Source organism: Petromyzon marinus, chromosome 59, assembly GCF_048934315.1.
Source record: "Petromyzon marinus isolate PM22_M1 ecotype Great Lakes invasive population chromosome 59, UKy_Petmar_22M1.pri1.0, whole genome shotgun sequence".
Classification (NCBI taxonomy): Eukaryota; Metazoa; Chordata; class Hyperoartia; order Petromyzontiformes; family Petromyzontidae; genus Petromyzon; species Petromyzon marinus.
Window position 1 is genome coordinate 19,895,670 of NC_133725.1, and position 19,968 is coordinate 19,915,637.

General features: G+C 42.7%; 1 long non-coding RNA gene across 1 annotated transcript; it reads left to right on the plus strand.

Annotated features, from left to right (window-relative positions):
• Nucleotides 1–5,065: 5,065 nt before the first annotated feature.
• LOC142905936 (uncharacterized) lies at nucleotides 5,066–17,212 on the plus strand. The gene is made up of 2 exons (XR_012929957.1): nucleotides 5,066–8,152; nucleotides 16,163–17,212. It is a non-coding gene; the product is annotated as an uncharacterized LOC142905936 (long non-coding RNA).
• The last annotated feature ends 2,756 nt before the right edge of the window (nucleotides 17,213–19,968 follow it).

Below are 19,968 nucleotides of genomic sequence, written 5' to 3' on the forward strand. Positions count from 1 at the left end.
TGTCTCTGTGTTTGTATATGTGGATAGCCTCATGAACGAATCTCTCATGGAAGCCAGATGGCTTACAAAGAACCTCCGTCTTGGAAAAGTCAATGGCATGTGAGCCTACTGAATTAGAACAATGATCTGCTACGGCCGAGGTGTTGGTCCTACCGTGTTTAAGGTCTGCTTTATGTTCACGAATGCGGTCCGAGATATGGCGTTTGGTTTCTCCAATGTAACTACTACCACAGAGGCAACTTAGTTTGTAGACACCAGGGTATTGTATGTCCGGAATCACATCTTTTACAGACGGAACCAGATCACGGATTTTATGTAATGTGTTGAAACGGACCTGGATCTTGTGTTTATTCAAGATTTTGGAGATCTTTTTTGTGATCCCAGCAATGTAGGGTAAAGTGATGGTTTTGAAAGGCTCCTCAAGAGGGTTCTTCTTCATGGTTTGAGTGATAGCTTTGCGGATTGTATAGTCGGAGTAACCATTAGCCCTAAGAGCTTGGTGTACGTGCTTGAGTTCACTGCTTATGTGTTCCTGGTCGGATATGCATTGGGCTCTATGATACAGAGTCTTGATGAGAGAATTCTTCTGTGATGGATGGTGGTGGGAATCCGGTTTCAGATAAGCATCCGTATGGGTAGCTTTCCTGTAGACAGAGTGGCTCATTGAACCATCAGGTCTCTTTTTAATTAGGACATCCAAAAAAGGTATCTTGCCATCTATTTCGACTTCCATGGTAAATCTGATGGCTGGGTGTATGGAATTGATGTGGTCGAAGAATTTGTCTAGAGCAGGCCGGCCATGTGGCCAGATGACAAAAGTGTCATCCACGTACCTCTTCCATAAGGTTGGGCGCAGAGTGGCAGTCTGGATGGCGTCAGTCTCAAATTTCTCCATGAAAATGTTAGCTATAACTGGAGAAAGGGGGGAGCCCATTGGGGTGCCCTCAGTTTGTTTGTAGAAAGTTCCATTCCAAGTGAAGTATGTATTGGTTAAACAGTGTCTCACCAGGGGGGGTACCTCAGTGTTTAGTCCTTGATGAACCAAGTCTTCAATGATTGCAATGGTGTCAGGTACAGGAACCTTGGTGAATAAGGAAACTACATCAAAACTGACAAGCAGGTCGTCTGGGGACAGGGAAATACCCTTGATTGTTGATACCAGGTGAGTAGAATTTTGTACCGCAGAGGTGGTCTTTCCAGTGAAAGGACGCAGGATTTCAGACAAAAAACGAGCTAGTTTGTAGGTGGGGGAGCTGATAGTAGAGACTATGGGACGAAGAGGTGTATCAACTTTATGTATTTTTGGTAAGCCGTATAATCTTGGTGGCCTGGCAGCAGAAGGTTTCAACGAAAACTGTTTAGATTGATCAATTAATGCGGTTGAATAAGAAATTATTTTGTTGGTTTGTGTGACGAGGCTGTTGGTGGGATCTCTTTTTATTTTTGTATAACTACCATCGTCGAGTAATTCTTTAATTTTGTTGTTGTATTCTATTTTATCCATGATAACAGTAGCATTGCCTTTGTCAGCTGAGAGAACTACAATATCATTCCTCTTTTTTAATTTATATAATTCAAAACGCTCATCTTTGCTGAGGTTGCTAGCTGGCATCTTAGCGTTTTTGAGGGTTGCAGCGATTTCAGATCTTGCTACGTCTGCAGCGATGTGACCCAGGCCCCTGAGAGCAACGTCTACTTGGGCAATTATATCATTAACTGGTATGTGTTTAGGTGTGACTGCAAAGTTTAGACCTTTAGCTAAAACGGATTTCAGACCATCGGAAATAGAACTGTTACTGCGATTAATTACGACTTTATTAACGTCTAACTTTTTGGTGTGTGGGTCCGGTCTTTTGTTTAAGAGGAGGTTAAATTTGGAAATCAGGTTTTCCTTACATTTGGTCGACATAGTAGCAGCTGAAGAGGCAGTCATATTGTCTACATGTTCCCAATCCGATGTGGACATTATTGCCGTCAATGATAAGTGTGATTTGTAGAGTGTCTTGTCTAACTGATCTAGTTCTGTGCGTATAAGTCTGATTTTTTCTGAGATAAGAGCTAAGCTAGTTTTGAAAAGAATTCGTTTCGCATTAGAAGAAGTTACAGTAGCAGAGGTGAGTGTAAATGCGATTGGTATTACCCCAGAGTCGCGGCATCTCTTCAGGAAGGTGAGAGACTCGATCAGCTGAGCTTTCTTATCCCGGAGTTTGTTGAAAGATCTTAAAGTTATGTGAAAACCCTCCCCGTAGAGGCGATTAAATTTTGATTTAAAGCTTTCGTGACTGCAGTAATTCATATTCTTAGTTTTTTCGGTAAAGTCACGTTGAAGAGAAACAACAAAATAACAAAATATATATAAGAATATGAATTACTGCAGTCACGAAAGCTTTAAATCAAAATTTAATCGCCTCTACGGGGAGGGTTTTCACATAACTTTAAGATCTTTCAACAAACTCCGGGATAAGAAAGCTCAGCTGATCGAGTCTCTCACCTTCCTGAAGAGATGCAGCGACTCTGGGGTAATACCAATCGCATTTACACTCACCTCTGCTACTGTAACTTCTTCTAATGCGAAACGAATTCTTTTCAAAACTAGCTTAGCTCTTATCTCAGAAAAAATCAGACTTATACGCACAGAACTAGATCAGTTAGACAAGACACTCTACAAATCACACTTATCATTGACGGCAATAATGTCCACATCGGATTGGGAACATGTAGACAATATGACTGCCTCTTCAGCTGCTACTATGTCGACCAAATGTAAGGAAAACCTGATTTCCAAATTTAACCTCCTCTTAAACAAAAGACCGGACCCACACACCAAAAAGTTAGACGTTAATAAAGTCGTAATTAATCGCAGTAACAGTTCTATTTCCGATGGTCTGAAATCCGTTTTAGCTAAAGGTCTAAACTTTGCAGTCACACCTAAACACATACCAGTTAATGATATAATTGCCCAAGTAGACGTTGCTCTCAGGGGCCTGGGTCACATCGCTGCAGACGTAGCAAGATCTGAAATCGCTGCAACCCTCAAAAACGCTAAGATGCCAGCTAGCAACCTCAGCAAAGATGAGCGTTTTGAATTATATAAATTAAAAAAGAGGAATGATATTGTAGTTCTCTCAGCTGACAAAGGCAATGCTACTGTTATCATGGATAAAATAGAATACAACAACAAAATTAAAGAATTACTCGACGATGGTAGTTATACAAAAATAAAAAGAGATCCCACCAACAGCCTCGTCACACAAACCAACAAAATAATTTCTGATTCAACCGCATTAATTGATCAATCTAAACAGTTTTCGTTGAAACCTTCTGCTGCCAGGCCACCAAGATTATACGGCTTACCAAAAATACATAAAGTTGATACACCTCTTCGTCCCATAGTCTCTACTATCAGCTCCCCCACCTACAAACTAGCTCGTTTTTTGTCTGAAATCCTGCGTCCTTTCACTGGAAAGACCACCTCTGCGGTACAAAATTCTACTCACCTGGTATCAACAATCAAGGGTATTTCCCTGTCCCCAGACGACCTGCTTGTCAGTTTTGATGTAGTTTCCTTATTCACCAAGGTTCCTGTACCTGACACCATTGCAATCATTGAAGACTTGGTTCATCAAGGACTAAACACTGAGGTACCCCCCTGGTGAGACACTGTTTAACCAATACATACTTCACTTGGAATGGAACTTTCTACAAACAAACTGAGGGCACCCCAATGGGCTCCCCCCTTTCTCCAGTTATAGCTAACATTTTCATGGAGAAATTTGAGACTGACGCCATCCAGACTGCCACTCTGCGCCCAACCTTATGGAAGAGGTACGTGGATGACACTTTTGTCATCTGGCCACATGGCCGGCCTGCTCTAGACAAATTCTTCGACCACATCAATTCCATACACCCAGCCATCAGATTTACCATGGAAGTCGAAATAGATGGCAAGATACCTTTTTTGGATGTCCTAATTAAAAAGAGACCTGATGGTTCAATGAGCCACTCTGTCTACAGGAAAGCTACCCATACGGATGCTTATCTGAAACCGGATTCCCACCACCATCCATCACAGAAGAATTCTCTCATCAAGACTCTGTATCATAGAGCCCAATGCATATCCGACCAGGAACACATAAGCAGTGAACTCAAGCACGTACACCAAGCTCTTAGGGCTAATGGTTACTCCGACTATACAATCCGCAAAGCTATCACTCAAACCATGAAGAAGAACCCTCTTGAGGAGCCTTTCAAAACCATCACTTTACCCTACATTGCTGGGATCACAAAAAAGATCTCCAAAATCTTGAATAAACACAAGATCCAGGTCCGTTTCAACACATTACATAAAATCCGTGATCTGGTTCCGTCTGTAAAAGATGTGATTCCGGACATACAATACCCTGGTGTCTACAAACTAAGTTGCCTCTATGGTAGTAGTTACATTGGAGAAACCAAACGCCATATCTCGGACCGCATTCGTGAACATAAAGCAGACCTTAAACACGGTAGGACCAACACCTCGGCCGTAGCAGATCATTGTTCTAATTCAGTAGGCTCACATGCCATTGACTTTTCCAAGACGGAGGTTCTTTGTAAGCCATCTGGCTTCCATGAGAGATTCGTTCATGAGGCTATCCACATATACAAACACAGAGACAATTTCAACCGAGAAGATGGATTCTATCTTAGCAATCATTGGAAAGATTTGATAAATCATTTCACTTCTTGATTGATTGTTCACGCTTACAGTGCCTTTCAGACAGCATACATAAAAACAAATTTCGTCTCCCCCCTCCTCTTTTCAAAAAATAGATGGACTAGTCCTGGCAAACTGCCATCGTTGCGCGTGACGCAAACGTTATTTTTATATATATATAAATAAATATGCCGTTTTCAAAATAAATTTATGCAAACCGACACACCTGATGATGACCGTTTGAGTTATGGTCGAAACGTCGTGAGAATTTTTTATTGTTTTATATATATTTTGTTATTTTGTTGTTTCTCTTCAACGTGACTTTACCGAAAAAACTAAGAATATGAATTACTGCAGTCACGAAAGCTTTAAATCAAAATTTCATTGTTATGTTGTTCGTGCTGGAACAGCAGCATTGTAAGATTTTGAATGTTTGGTGTTGTTTGGGTACAGGATGTTCCAGGAGCTTTAGCTCCACGCTTCACTCATCCTACCACGCTCTCATCCCAAAGTCACAAGGCTTCGGCAAGAGCCAGAAGCTCTAGCAACTCTTCCACTACCTGAACCACTGGAATCACTTTGGGACAGGATACCGAGGGTCATCCATCTCCACCATGTGCAGTCTCCTCAAGTGAATGAACGGTGCAGGAAATCGTGGGCTATGGTGTATGACTATAAAAATTCTTATCGGCCATGATATACATGATATACATTGTTGAATAAAGGCCTTCCCTAAGCCACCACTAAATCTCACGAAACTAGTCCATTTAAATGCTGTGCAATGCCCTAGGCATTCCACGTGAGTGTGACCGGTGGTCCCTTTGTTCCGCATCCTGGCCGTGATCTCCACGCGAAAACTGGGTCAGTTAATGTCCGAATCAGAATCTTTAATTAGGCTGGACGAATCTGATGAGCTATGAAGCTCTTTTTTCACAGATGTCCAGTCGGGGCGAGTCAGAAAGTTACAACAACAAACAACAGTACAAACAGATGGGAGGGCAAAGTAAAGGAACGCGAAGCAAATTTTGACTTAACTTTCGTGACTGCAGGAATGTATATTCTTGGTTCTTTCGGTAAAGTCACGTAAATAGAAAACAAAAAACAATAAAATAAAGACCGCTTGTGTTGCGATTGAAACTTCCTAGGTTTTTTGCTTTTATTATTTTAAATGTATTTTTTATTTGTAATTTTTTAATTTTTTTTTAATTTAATTTGAATTTTATTTCTTGTTTTCTATTTACGTGACTTTACCGAAACAACCAAGAATATGAACGCTAAGCAAGTCATGAAATAAAAATATATAAGAGTTCAAATTGCATTAGTGCATCAATTCCTGCCAAAAATTTTTTATCAACAAATGCCATTTTGGGCAAGGCAGCATAACAAAAACAATCCCAAATGTTTGGGTAGTACCAGTTACATTGTATGTGTTTGTTGTTGTTTTGCTATGGGAGTAAACCCTTGCAGAGAAAGGGACCAGAATTAGGAAAGTGAAACCAGGCACTCCTTCAGAAGATGCCATGCACGGGCGTGACCACTGCACCACCCTGACGCCCAAACAAATGTAATTCAAATAATCTACAATACTGGCAAATAAACCCTATTAGTATCAACCGAATGTCTGGACAATCTGACCCCCTCTACACAAGTAACAGTTGAGAGTCAACGCTGTGATGTTGTGCGATTGGTGCAAGCGGGGTGAGGTCAAGGCCGATGACTGCTTCCAGCGGTGTCAAGATGAGCATTTTGAAGAGGCTCGCGAAGGATGATACTTGGCAGTTGGGTGCAGTCTCCCTCCATTAACAACAGAGGGCAGAGGAGCGACGCTCACAACAATTGGCTGAGCACTGGGCGTATACAACGCATGAAGTCGGCAGCAAGTTTATCTCAGGGAGTTGACCCGCACACGACAACTGGGTCTGTCCCGTGTGTTCACGCTATAACGCGGCTGCCTTCATTTAGGGAACGCGCACCGCCATAAGGCGACTTGTGAGCGGTCGACGCCGAACTACTTTCTTGAGCTGCGCGGTTGAGCGAGACGAGACGGTAACGCGGCGGCGTCCCCTCAAGTTGTTTGTAACCCAATTCTGACTGCGCTTGGACATTCATTACGGGGGAAATAGTTTTCGCTTAACGCGGCACTTTTCAGGAACGCATCTACTGCGTTAAACGAGGATTCGCCGTACAGGTGCTGTGCACACTGTACTCGGAATCAAAATCCGAAGCGCTATCAAGCTCTCACTCACAGGTGTCCAGTAAGAGGCGGTGGGGGGGTCACCAAGTGACACGCAGCTTGACCGTGGAGTAGACCGCGAGGACGCCAACGTCGCCTAGGCAACGCCACCCCCCCCCCCCTCTGGCTCTGCCTGCCTCGCTCTGTGCACGTGAGGTGCCAACCACCGTGGGGTGCCCCTCCGCTGCGTCCATATCGTACAGTCGCACATTCATTAATAGTCACACTCTTAATCATGTTTATGGTCATCGTCATTAAAGGTGAGTTTAATAATAATACCACTACACAATGTGTGCATTAATATATACGGCATGAATAAAACGCACCTGTAAATATCCTAAGTAAGTTTGACCTGACATTATTGCACAACAATTGCCCAGCCACCGTGGGATGTTTATCCTCCAATGTGTATCTGGCTCTGACCTGACTTATATAAAAGTGCAGCTCTGCAATTGCTTGGTCACACGACCGCTGGTGAAAAGACCTTCATGAGAGCGAACTCTTTACGAGTATTTGGTCTAATTTTCCATTTAGCAATAGGTTTTACCCATTCTGGCAATACAACAGGTGTCAAGATGTTAAAACACCAAACAGAATCCTCATTCAAGGAATCCTGTCTGGATTAACCACGTACTTGTGGTGAACATGGAAACATGCTCTGATAATATATGCATTGTCTTTGAAACTGATTAGTCCACACCAGGAAGGTCCCATATTCTACTTTTCCACGTTGACCAGATGTGTTGGAAGAGCCGGCTGAAAGCCACACTTTGCTGGATCACACGTGACTTGCCGATCAGCTAACTGTGGTGTGCCCATTTAGCGACCTCTGGTCTGTGAGTTCAGTTTACTAACCATTAACAGCATGGCAGCTTTCTAAGTGGCTTGTGTGAATTAACCCATGTCATTATCTCTTGCACAGCCTGAAATAAGTTTTGGCGTCAGGGATGGAAATTATGACTCACCCACCTGCACCTGCCATGTGCTCCCAGACACCTAAGGACCTTATTACCGCTGTGAGAAATTGACGGGCGTAGACTGCTGCATGGCGATGATGTATTCACGTCGTTCCTGCTGTTTTCCTCTTTTGCTAGGTGATGCAATTGGTGTGCCAACACCTCCAGATGCAGTTCCTGAAGGACGTGGGCATTCGGGACATGTTCGTTTTGCCTGTGATGAATGAGTTTGTCCAAACACACAGGGAAGTCAGCCTGTTCATCGAGGTGCGTTTCCCATGTTTATTTCACTCGATTGGTCGTCTGTTTGCAAGGTCATGCTCTGCCCAGAGGTCACCCACTGAGATTTTTTTTACCGTAACATTACCGTCACTTGGGTTTGGTGATTGATTCAACGGGCAAAAATATTTATAAGAAGCGTAAACATGGCAACGTGATCATTGTCAGACCACGGAGGACCTTCAGAATGCCGAGTATGATCTTTAAATTGATCCTGGACTCAGTCAGGGGATATTTGAACAATTTGAATATTGGGGCGATATCGTCTTGCTACGGGTCTGAGTGAGAAGTCTCCCAGCGGTTTTTTGAGTCCATAATCGGGATATTTGGGTTAGAGCACGTAAACATGCACTCAATAATACACTAAATATGCACTATTTATTTATATATACAGTGAGGGAAAAAAGTATTTGATCCCCTGCTGATTTTGTACGTTTGCCCACTGGTAAAGAAATTATCAGTCTATAATTTTAATGGTAGGTTTATTTGAACAGTGAGAGACAGAATAACAACAACAAAATCCAGAAAAAACGCATGTCAAAAATGTTATATATTTGACCCCCTCTCAATCAGAAAGAAATTAGGTTAGCTTTACATTTGACTGACAGTGAATCAGCAGAAGAAGCAGTCATGTTGTCTATATGATTCCAATCAGAAGGTGACATTTTTTGTGTTAACATTAAATTAGCTTGTAGGAGAGTCCTGTCTAAAGTATCGAGTTCAAATTGAAGTAGCCTTATCCTCTCTGAGATTTAAGATAGGCTGGCCTTAAACAGAATCTGTTTAGAATTTGGAGAAGATACAGCAGAAATGAGTGTGAAAGCGATGGGTATTACCTTGTGATCGCGGCATCTTTTGAGGAAGGTCAGAGTCTCGATGAGCTGTGACTTCTTGTCCCGTTGTCTGTTTAAAGCTCTAACAGATAGGTGAAAGCCCTCCCCGTAGAGGTTATCAATTCTAGATTTAAAGCTTTCGTGACTGCAAGGATCCATACTCTTTGGTTCTATTCAGTAAAGTCACGTAGGTAAATAATAAAACAACAAAAATCACGACGTTTCAGCCACAACACAAGCGGCCTTCATCAGGTGAAGGAACCAGGCTGTCTCGAGGACAGCGCTGGAGTGAAACACAGCCACGCTCAGACCGCGACCGTTAAGCTGTGTGCGAGGAAACAAGGTGCCTTGACAAAGGAATTAGCATAAAAATTAGCATTTGATTGGCCGACTTAGCATGATGAACGGTGTAGAGGTGGTGTACATGCGGGTGCACATGCCGGTTGGTGCGGATTGAAATCACATAGACAACATGACTGCTTCTGCTGATTCACTGTCAGTCAAATGTAAAGCTAACCTGATTTCTAAATTCAACCAGCTATTAAAGAAGAACCCAGTTCCACATATAACAAAACTCGACGTCAACAAAATCGTCATTAATCAGAGTAGCACGCTGATTTCGGACAATCTGAAAACAGTACTGGCTAGGGGACTGAATTTTGCTGTCACCCCAAAACACATACCAGTAGATGATATCATCTCTCAGGTCGATGTAGCCCTCAAAGGCGTGGGACACATCCAAGCAGATGTTGTGAGAGCTGAAATAGCCCCTATTCTTAAGAATGCTAAGAAACCCATTAGTAACATCAGCAAAAATGAATGCTCTGAACTCGCGAATTAAAAAAAAACAGAAGTGATATAGTCATCCTCTCAGCCGATAAAGGCAACGCTACTGTAATTATGGATAAAGATTCATACAACAACAAAATCCAGAATCTGCTCAACGATGGAAGTTACTCAAAAATTAAAAATTACCCTACCAATAGCCTAGCGATGAAAACCAACAAGATCATCACAAGTTCGACCTCCCTAATCGACCCAACTAAACGTCCCTCCCTAAAACCTTCTGCTGCAAGACTCCCTAGATTCTATGGTCTTCCCAAGATCCATAAAGAAGGCTCCTACTACGACCCATCGTATCCACGATCAACTCCCCTACCTATAGACTAGCCCGTTTTCTGTCATATTCCTTGCTGCCTTTCACTGACAAGACCACCTCAGCAGTACTTAACTCAGCCCAATTGGTCTCTATGGTCAAAGACGTTGTACTGTCCCCTGACGATATCCTTGTCAGCTTCGATGTGGTCTCTTTGTTCACCAAGGTCCCAGTACCTGATACCATTGAAATAATTGAAAATTTGGTCCAACATGGACTAGACGCCGATACACCTGCACTGGTTAGGCACTGCCTCAACAATACCTACTTTACTTGGAATGGCTCCTTCTACAAACAAAATGAGGGTACCCCCATGGGTTCCCCCTTGTCACCAGTGATAGCCAATATTTTCATGGAGAAATTTGAATCAGACGCCATCCAGACTTCCACCCTCAGACCTTCCCAGGGGAAGAGATATGTGGATGACACTTTCGTCATTTGGCCACAAAGCCTCCCAGCTTTGAACCTTTTCCTACACCCCATCAATTCCAGACATCCCGCCATCAAATTCACCATGGAAGTGGAGAAAGATGGCAAGCTACCATTCTTCGATGTTCCGTTTGAGAGGAGACCTGATGGCTCATTGGGGCATTCTGTCTACAGGAAACCCACCCACACAGATTCCTACTTGAAACCTGATTCCCACCACCACCCAGCCCAAAAGAATTATCTCATCAAAACTTTATACCATTGGGTTCATTGCATTTCGGACCAACACAACCTGACCAGTGAATTAAAACATGTACACCTGGCCCTCAAAAGGAATGGTTACTCTGACCGTACCATCCGCCAAGCTGTCTCTCCCTCCATACAGAAACAACCACTTGATACTCCGGTCAAAACCATCACACTTCCATATATAGCAGGCGTTACTAAAAAGATTTCCAAAATTCTAAACAAACACAAGATCCAGGTCCGGCTCAATACAGTACACAAAATTCGTGATCTGATCCCATCCGTGAAGGATGTCATTCCTGATTTACAGTACCCCGGGGTTTACAAATTGAGTTGTACCTGCGGTGATTGCTACATCGGTGAGACAAAGCGACATGTCTCTGACCGAATTCGCGAGCACAAATCAGATTTGAAACACGGCAAAACGAATTCTTCTGCCGTGGCTGATCACTGTTACAACGCTGTAGGGGATCACGATATAATTTTCTCCGATACCAAGGTTCTTTGCAAACCCACGGGCTTTTATCAGAGATTTGTTCATGAAGCAATTCAGATCTACAAACACAGACACAATTTCAACCGAGAGGATGGTTTCAAATTAAGCAACCATTGGAAAGATGTTCTAAATCGAACTAAACATTAAACTAATTTCAATGGTACAGTATATTTTTTCAAGTAGTGGTACCCCAAACTTTCGCAGCTCTTATAAATTCCCCCTTTTCACACCATCAATAGGTAAACTCCCCCTCCCCCCTTCCCCCCCCCCCCCCCCGCGCCAAACTGCAAGTCCACCGGCACGTACACCACCTCTTTCCTAAAATCCGCCAATCAAATGCTAATTTTTATGCTAATTTCTTTATCAGAACACCTTGTTTGCTCGCACACAGGTCCGATGTCTGAGCGTGGTTGTGTTTCGCTAAATTCTCCTGTTTGATTAGTACTAGGTGCCTCGGTGAATGTATATGCTCTAACTTTAACATAGCTATTTCTGTGACCAGTTACAAGCTAATCACTCAGCTATTTCAATGCTAAATTCGATGCTAATTCCTTTGTCAAGGGCTCCCTCTGCAGATGTGTATACTTTAACTTAGCTATTTCAATGAGCCATTTCAATGCTAAATTATATGCTATTTCCTTTGTCAAGGCGCTTGGTCTTTTTCTTCTCACACAGCTTACAGGTCGTGCTCTAAGCGTGGCTTCTTCCACTCCAGCGCTGTCCTCCAGACAGTCTCGTCTCTTCACCTGATGAAGGCCGCTTGTGTTGTGGCTGAAACGTTGTGATTTTTTGTTATTTTATTTTCACCTACGTGACTTTACCCAATAGAACCAAAGAGTATGGATCCTAGCAGTCACTAAAGCTTTAAATCTAGAATTATGAGGCTCGTTTACCCAGGAAAGCCTCACTGCAGGCGCGACACGTCCATGTAGGCTATCTAGGCGGTCGTCTAGGGCGTAAAGTTAAGTGGGGTGCCAAATTCGAGGAAAAAAAACCTGTAATTAATTTCTCAACATTTCTGACAATTGATTAATTGGACAGACGGACGGACAAACCGATTAATTATACCTCTTTAAATAAATAATTAATATTGGACGGAAAATAGGGGCAAAATGTTTCCCAGTTTACCAAAAAACTCAGCCTCGATCTGCCCCTGGGGTTTGGGGGGCGCCGATTGCTGGCAGCAGCGGGTCCAGGGCCGCCGCTGCCTCACTGAGTGAGCCTCGTGGCTCTTTTTCAGGAGGGTCCTGCCAGTTTTCACAGTAGGGGGTGGCTATGTATAATCCCAATTGAGTAATGTGTACTTTATATCAGAATACATTACAGTACACTATACCATTTTGCGTGAAAACTCGGACCCATTATCTTGAAGTTATCGGGGGTGGGGCGTCTTTGCTTATTAGCATCTTTAGTATCTTGCGATTCACCAACGATGGTTGGGGCAAGCCTGACTGCTGATGAGACACTGAATGTCGAAGCGAGCCCATAGCTTGCTTTGTATTGAACTAATACTGCTGACATTATGCACTCCAAGTTTTTGGCTCTTATGAAACATTTTTTTTATTTTCCATCTACGTGACTTTACCGAAAGAACCAAATAATATGAATTCCTGCAGTCAAATAAAGTTTGAAGTCACTGATGCAAGTGTTTGATGATGTACGTATGTGCTCAGAATCATTAGCCATACTTGACTGTTATAGAGCACAAAACTGTCATTACCCGCTAGATGGCAGTCAAATTATGCGGATGTAATTCCGGCTATGCACGACAGACAGATAGACAAATAATCCCTGGTGGGCAGTGTGGAATCTCTTATGGGTTCTTTCGGTAAAGTCACGTAGAATGGAGATAAAATAATACAAATAATAGCAGAATAAAATTCTCACGACGTTTCGGCCACAACACAAGTAGCCTTCCTCAGGTGAAGAAACAGGACTGTCCGGAAGACAGCGCTTGAGTGAACCCTGCCAAGCTTGGAAGCGTCTTTTAAGCTGTGTGGGAGGAACAGAGCGTCTTGACAAAGGAGTTTACATATGAATTAGCATGTAACTGGGGGATTAGCATGATGTTGGTGTGATGGATGAGCACCACGGAGAGCGACGAGTTTTGTTCAGACGGACGAGTTCATCTATGTACGGAACGGAGGAAGGGGGGAGAGGAGTTTACATATCAACAGTAAATTAGCATGTAACTGGGGGATTAGCATGATGTTAGTATGAGGGATTAACACCACGGAGAGCGACGAGCTTGGTTCAGACGGACGAGTCTATCTATGTTCGGAACGGAGGAGGGGGGGGGAAGAGGGGGAAACAGCCACGGTGCGCTGCTCTGTCCTGTGTTGCGTTATAACTATGCTACAAACTAGACTACTATACATTACAATATTATACCTTCCAATCTAAACTACATTGTATGATATCGTATACATAGACAAACCCCACCCTTGAATTATACAATGCGTTACTATACACTACCCTATACTTTAGACTATAAAATATTAGACTTGTAGTATTACACTATGTATTATTCTACTAACCCTACTGTATACCACACTGCTGTATATTCACTATACAATTACGGTACTATATATTGCCTTATCAATTATATTTAACATTACACTGTTATACTATTTATTATTATACAAAATGCTATAAACTAAACTATTGACCGTCGTGTGAAAGGTACTAAGAGGCAATGCCAGCAAATGGATTGCAGTCTGAAAGTCACCGTAAAATACAATCAATCAAAAACCGAAATGGTTTATAACGTCTTTCCAATGGTTACTAAGCCGGAATCCATCTTCTCGGTTGGAATTGTCTCTGTGTTTGTATATGTGGATAGCCTCATGAACGGATCTCTCATGGTAGCCAGGTGGCTTGCAGAGAACCTCCGTCTTGGAGAAGTCAATGTCATGTGAGCCCACTGAATAATAAAAGTGATCTGCCACGGCTGAGGTGTTCGTCCTACCGTGTTTCAAGTCTGCTTTATGTTCACGGATGCGGTCTGAGATATGTCGTTTGGTTTCTCCAATGTAGCTGCTTCCACAGAGGCAACTTAGTTTGTAGACGCCCGGGTACTGTATGTCTGGAACACATCTTTTACAGACGGAACCAGATCACGGATTTTATGTACTGTGTTGAATCGGACCTGGATCTTGTGTTTATTCAGGATTTTGGAGATATTTTTTGTGACCCCCGCAATGTAGGGTAAGGTGATGGTTTTGAATGGCTCGTCAAGAGGATCCTACTTCATGGTTGGAGTGATGGTTTTGCGGATTGTGTAGTCGGAGTAACCATTAGCCTTGAGAGCTTGGTGTACGTGCTTGAGTTCACTGGCAATGTGTTCCTGGTCGGAAATGCATTGGGCTCTATGGTATAGAGTCTTGATGAGGGAATTCTTCTGGGATGGATGGTGGTGGGAATCCGGTTTTAAGTGAGCATCCATATGGGTAGCTTTCCTGTAGACAGAGTGGCTCATTGAACCATCAGGTCTCCTTTTAATTAGGACATCTAAAAAGGGTAGCTTGCCATCTTTTTCGTGTGTGGAACCTGTTGTTCCTACCTGTATAATCCCCAGTCATAACCCCCACCATTAAGCCCAAATGCAGATACTTACCCCACACTGCAACCCCTAATCCAGATGTGCATGTACATAAACAGCCCAGAATTTATCAATCCACTGCTGGATGAGGGCCTCCCAAAGTCTTGCGGGTCGTGAGGTATATATGACCATACTTCACCACGCTGGTCAGTAGTGCGTTGGTGCAGATGGAGGGGGGGGGGGACTGCAGAACAACAATGGATTTTTCTGCACTGTCCTTTCCTGCTCACGCTGGCTACGGCACCGTCTTTGTGCGTGCTGGCAATTAATCAGTCATACATCCAGGCTACAGTATATCCACGCTCAACTCTGCCGAGCTTCTAAGGCCTAGCGAAATCGAGCACATACCGGGTGATTTAGATATAGGTCATCCAATCTATTCGCCTAAGATACATCTCTCATCATAACCCCTATTCCACAACCAGCCATTGGAGTTCCGCCACCGCCACTTAGTGGCGAACGGCGGTTGTTGTTGATGTACGTCACTTATCTTGTCTGAAGCACTCCGATAAGCCTGGGCGAAAAGGGCACTCTATTAATAAGAATAATTGTTATTATGAATATAAATATCACTACACTTACTTTGAGGATGGGACGCATCGCATCTGTAATACACACTTTAATATGACATTACTCAGACCAATCTGATTAATCTTTCTGTTATTTCTTCCCCCAAACATATTTAACTATCATGAGATTAATAATCCATTCAGAACGCTCACAGAGCAGAATAACGTCATCACCATCGCCTCGTGTTACAAAATATCCCTCGGAAGGAGATACCACGACTGTATCTGATGTCATTGGAAAGATTTGATAAACCATTTCAGGTCTTAATTGATTGTTCACGCTTACAGTGGCTTTCAGACAGCATACATTAATTTTTCGTCTCCCCCCTCCTCTTTTCAGAACATAGATGGACTAGTCCTAAATAAACTGCCAAATCGCTGCGCGTGGCGCTGACGTTTTTTGTTATAAATAAATAAATACACCGTTTAAAAATACATTTATGCAAACCGACACACCTGATGACGACCGTTTGTGTTATGGTCGAAACGTCGTGAGAATTTTTATTGTTTTATATATATTTTATTGTTTCCCTTCAACGTGACTTTACCGAAAGAGCTAAGAATATGTATCTGATATATCAAGTAGCCATTTTATCCACACCATAAATAGGTTGACACAACAGTTGCTTCATTTGTCTAAATGTTTTTTTGTTTACACATCCCATCAGACACGTGACCTTCTGCGACTGCACAACCCACAGCATTGTAAGTTCAACACAAGCAGCCTCTGGAGCGTTTTCGACATGCAGTGTCTCATCAGCAGAGCCAACATCGCTTGAAGCAATGGTGGTAAACTGCCAAATGTGTAGAGGCGAGGACCCTCTCTGTTCGATATGGGTACTAATTGAACGCATAATTGTATACAGTAATACATATAACACAATAATTATGTTTTTATTGTGGAGATTACAAGTCAAAACATTAAGAAGCTTCGTTTCATATATCTGTCCCTCTGCATAACAATGTAAACGTTTAGTTTTACACATCGCTTAAGTATCACGACCATCTAGGAATTTAATAATTGCAGCAACTTTGGTTCAATACAAGCAAACTCTGGACCGGTTTTGGCAATGTCTCAATCAGCAGACGAGGAGGCAGCATCTTCACACGCACCCTGCTGGAGAATTTTTTTTTGTCATGTAACAGTCAAAAATTATATTTATAATGCTCAGAGATGGGATTTAACCGTACCAAGTGTAAAACATGAACGTAACACAATGAGGCTTAGTTTGTATCCTTTTTTCGAGCGGGATGAGATCATCCTGCTCACTGCCCTGATTCACACTCATGATCGCAGCAGTACTGGCTGAGTTCTCGGGACCCATCAACTATTTTCAACCTATAAACGATGTTTGATTTTACCAGGTAAGGCCCACTGAGCTATGTAGCTCTTTTTCAGAAGTGACCTGGTCCCAAACAATAATTCGACAAAGTGGCTTATCACGTGGAAATTTTGAGCGGCTAAATACTCTAAACGCGCGCTTGTAAATGTGGAGAGAGAAAAAAAAACGGAGGAATTGGAGAAAAGTCCATGCAACCACGGGGAGAGAGACACTAAAATTCCAAAAAAATACATGCATCAGGGTCGGGGTCAAACCCACGACCTCCTGCATTACCAGGCGAGGAAGTTAACATCTCACCACTGTGGACCTCTGAACCACTCGGTCACCTCTCCAGTCTGATAGTGTGAATCTAAATAAATTGTGGTGATAAATGGAGACATTGTGTCTGCTTGTCTCTGTCGTAATTTTCTTAATTCATGAATTCACACTGACAACAACGAGAAAGGACGCACGGTGATGCTGTCAGCGACGTAGATGTGTCTTGATGCGACGCAAATCAATCAAGCGGCGGTGTTAATCATCACGTTACCACGTATTTGCCAAACGACGTAAAAAGGGGGAAGACATACATCGGGGTATTACTCTACGAGCATTATTGTCTTGACTATAAAGTTGCAGTGATTGAAAAAAAAACTGTATTTAAGTAATCTCTATTCATACGGGAAGCAAATAAACAGAATAACAATCTATATAAATAAAAATGTAAATGTTCGTTTGTTCAAAATCTTAAATCTCCGAAAGTTCTTCACCGATTGCTTTGAAATTTTGACACAACGTTGCATTCGAATACACGCATGTTTTTATATACATACTATGTTGTTATATACCTACTATTATATAGATGTCACACCTGTGACAGGTAAAAATATACTCATTGGCTTTTTCGGTAAAAATATGCTTTTTTTGAAAAACAGCGCCATCTGTTGGACGTAAAAGCAACACACGCTATACTCTGGTTCTATTGGGTAAAGTCACGTAGGTAAAAAATAAAGTAACAAAAATCACGACGTTTCGGCCACAACACAAGCGGCCTTCATCAGGTGAAGGGACGAGACTGTCTGGAGGCAGGGCTGGAGTGAAAAAAGCCACGCTCAGATCACGACCTTTAAGCTGTGTGAGAAGAAACAAAGCGCCTTGACAAAGGAATTAGCATATAATTTAGCATTGAAATGGCTGAGTGATTAGCTTGTGACTGGTCACAGAAATGGCTATGTTAAAGTTAAAGCATACATCTTCTTTGATTATTTCGGTAAAGTCACGTAAAATGAGAATAAAATAATAAATTGATAATATAAAATAACAAAATAATATTCTCACGACGTTACCAGGTAAAAATGTTTACCTGGTAAACATTTTTTTATTTAGTTATTCTTCAGGTGCTCCGGTTTCCTCCCACATTAATTGGCCCACACCACCTCAAACTGTAGAGGACCGCAGAGCTTGGGCAATCGTTGGCGCCGACTCGTCGCCTGGCTGCTGCCTTCCCGCTCATCTGTGGTTCCTCCTCGCGCCTCCGAGTCGTTGTCCTCTCTGCGAGAGCGAGCGAGTGATGTGCGGTAGCGGCGTGTTGCAAGTTGACATTGTTATTATTGACACACACACTAGAGGACGGATAAGGTGGCGTGACCTCACATGCATGACAACTGACCCATCGCCAGACACCGCTCACCATGCGGGCACTCACCACTCACCAGATATCATTCACCTGGCACACACATGATATACAGTGAGGGAAAAAAGTATTTGATTCCCTGCTGATTTTGTACGTTTGCCCACTGACAAAGAAATGATCAGTCTATAATTTTAATGGTAGGTTTATTTGAACAGTGAGAGACAATAACAACAACAAAAATCCAGAAAAACGCATGTCAAAAATGTTATAAATTGGTTTGCATTTTAATGATGGAAATAAGTATTTGACCCCCTCTCAATCAGAAAGATTTCTGGCCCCCAGGTGTCTTTTATACAGGTAACGAGCTGAGATTTAGGAGCACACTCTTAAAGGGAGTGCTCCTAATCTCAGCTTGTGTAACAGGTACCTGTCCACAGAAGCAACAAATCAATCAGATTCCAAACTATCCACCATGGCCAAGACCAAAGAGCTCTGCAAGGATGTCAGGGACAAGATTGTAGACCTACACAAGGCTGGAATGGGCTACAGGACCATTGCCAAGCAGCTTGGTGAGAAGGTGACAACAGTTGGTGCGATTATTCGCAAATGGAAGAAACATAAAAGAACTGTCAATCTCCCTCGGCCTGGGGCTCCATGCAAGATCTCACCTCGTGGAGTTGCAATGATCATGAGAACGGTGAGGAATCAGCCCAGAACTACGCGGGAGGATCTTGTCAATGATCTCAAGGCAGCTGGGACCATAGTTACCAAGAAAACAATTGGTAACACACTGCGCCGTGAAGGACTGAAATCCTGCAGCGCCCGCAAGGTCCCCCTGCTCAAGAAAGCACATATACATGCCCGTCTGAAGTTTGCCAATGAACATCTAAATGATTCAGAGGACAACTGGGTGAAAGTGTTGTGGTCAGATGAGACCAAAATGGAGCTCTTTGGCATCAACTTAACTCGCCGTCTTTGGAGGAGGAGGAATGCTGCCTATGACCCCAAGAACACCATCCCCACCGTCAAACATGGATTTTATTGTTGCTATTCTGTCTCTTACTGTTCAACTAAACCTACCATTAAAATTATAGACTGATCATTTCTTTGTCAGTGGGCAAACGTACAAACCTGCAGGGGATCAAATACTTTTTTTCCCTCACTGTATATGTATTTTATGTTTTTTTTATTTCAAGGCCACAGTATCGTTTATGAGTGTGAGTTAATTTTTCTTCTCAAGAGGCAAAGTATCATCGGGCCCTCGTGAAGAATGGCACTTTGGCAAGTGGCCCGTGGCCATATGTTCACCGCCTGCTGATTTCCTATTCTCCTTACTGCAGGAACTTGTGAACACGGACAGCACGGTCGTGGACACTTCCAGCAAGCCACGGCTAGCTGATTGGAAGTTCGGCCATGAATCGGTAGGGAGTGACTTGCAGATGCAAACACATACAGAACTGTAAAAAAGACAAAGATCCCCTATAGAGCCTAAAAAGACTTTTGGAGCAAGTGCTGTTAG